At 62.3% G+C, this 2030-nt stretch overlaps 1 pseudogene; it reads left to right on the plus strand.

Annotated features, from left to right (window-relative positions):
- The first annotated feature begins 408 nt into the window (after positions 1 to 408).
- On the plus strand, positions 409 to 1822 carry LOC147989822 (uncharacterized; annotated as a pseudogene).
- Positions 1823 to 2030: the final 208 nt, after the last annotated feature.

Below are 2030 nucleotides of genomic sequence, written 5' to 3' on the forward strand. Positions count from 1 at the left end.
TGAAGCGCAGGAAGTATTTTGCCATGGACGAGTAAGTCTTCTTATTTCCTTGCTCATTTACTTTGCTATCCCTGCGACTGATTGTGGCCCTTTCAGGCCCTGCCCTGCGAAACTCGCCGAGTCAGCCCAGGAGCCATCCCCCAAGATTCGCCTTCTCCGTTGGCCCTGGGTTCGGCGAGCTCGAACAGCACCCCTGTTGCCAGACCGGCCGGTGGAGTGGTCCTTTCCATAGGGCACCTCGAGCTTGCGCGCCCGCTGTCCTTTCTTCATGAGTCCTCCTGGGGCATATCTGGCTTGCCCCGCATTCCTCCTCTGATCATAGATGGTGGATGCCTAAGGTCTGTCTTTGGCTCTTCTTCCGTGGGTGGACCGACGCCAGGCCAGATTCCCAGAGAGGTCCATCTGGCAATGACTAGGGCGCCAGCCCCCAGCCCCGCGCCGGGAGGGGGCTTGCCGCCCTGGGGCCCTCCGCATGCTCCGGTGGAAGAGGGTGATGCAGAAGACGTGCTCAGGCACGCTCGGGAGCGACGCGCCCTTCGCGAAGAGTTCTTCCAGAGGGCGACGGATGCGGTAAGCCGGATCAGGGCAGAGCTTGCTGGTGAGGATGCGTGCCTCGAGGCCGAAGGTTTGCGCCTTGCTGAGGAGAAGCGCAAACTAAAGGTAGCCGTCGCCCTCGCGCGTCACCAACATGATCTTGACAACGCGAAGGCTGAAGCGTCGCTGGTAGCTTCACGAGAGGCCTGCTCCCAGGCCGTCGAGGAGGCTCGGGAAGCAGACCGACAGCGCAAGGCTGCGGAGGAGCGCGCATGGCAGCTCCAAGCTTGGAGCAGCTCCCTGGAGCAGCAAGTGGAACTGCGCCAGGCGGCCCTTGAGTCGATGGAGGGGGCCTCTGTTGACCGGGAGGAGCTTCTAAAGCGCGAGGAGGCGCTGACGCTGGAGGCCGCCGAGCGCAACCTTGACCTTGAGCGGTTGGAGACGAGGGAGTGCCTGGTGGCCCGGGCAGAGGATGACGTTGCCGCGCGCAAAGCCCGGGCCCAGGAAGAAGTTGATCGCCGCATGGCGGAAGCTCGCTCGGCCTTCGAGCGTGAATACGAGACGAGGTTGGGGCTGATCAAGGCCGAGGCCGAGGGCAGGACCGCAGCCCTCAGGGCCAAACTGGCCGAAGTGACGCGGCGTGCGGACTCCTCCGCAGCCGCCCTCAGCGCGGCGCAGGCGGAGCTGTCCTCTTCCCGGGCCGAGCAGCTTCTTCTCCAACAGAGGGTTGATGACGCCGAGGCCGTCGCGCAGCGGAATGAGGACGAGATCCGTCGGCGGCGGGTTCTGGAGCATGTGCATGCCCCCATGCTTCAAACGCTCAGAGAGAGGGCAAACACAGCTTTGGGCTATATCTGTGAGGCTGCCGCTAAGGAGCCGCACGAGGTCAACTACGCCGGCAACCTCCACTTTTTCATCGATGTGGTGACGCTTCTGGAGAACCGATCCGAGAGGTCCCGTTGGCTTGTCGAAGAGAGGAGCCGAGCCTTGCTCGGGCGTGCCTTCTCCTGCGTCTTCAGCCATCTGCAGGACAGGGACCCCCACTTCGACTTCGACGCTGCCATCGCACCCGTGCCCATTGCCGTCCGGGGAGACCTGGCGCGGTGGGTGGAGGACAACGTGGATGCCCTCGTCAGGGCCTTTGCGTCTGATGACGACGGCGTGGTCGTGGGCGCCAATGAAGGCGGGGTTGTGGATGAGCCTGGCGCTGATGGAGATGCTGGCAGCGGCAGCGGCAATGTCAACGACGCCAGTGATGCCTCCGAGGATGCCCAAGAAGACGTGGTGAGTGATATGTCTGACTGACCGCATGTCATTGTTGTTTAACCTACACGAAGAAGGTTCGGGCTTGGCCCTGAAGGATGTAAGAGCATTTTGGGAGGGGGAAGCCCCTCATGTAAAGGTTTGCAATTAGTACCCTGGTAAGCATAATATTGCGTGTGAACTTAGCCGTTGGCCCGGTGATGGGTCAGCTGGCTTGTGTACCTTCCGACCCC

Source organism: Triticum urartu, chromosome 1A (assembly GCF_056163025.1).
Source record: "Triticum urartu cultivar PI428250 chromosome 1A, HENAU_Tu73, whole genome shotgun sequence".
NCBI lineage: Eukaryota > Viridiplantae > Streptophyta > Magnoliopsida > Poales > Poaceae > Triticum > Triticum urartu.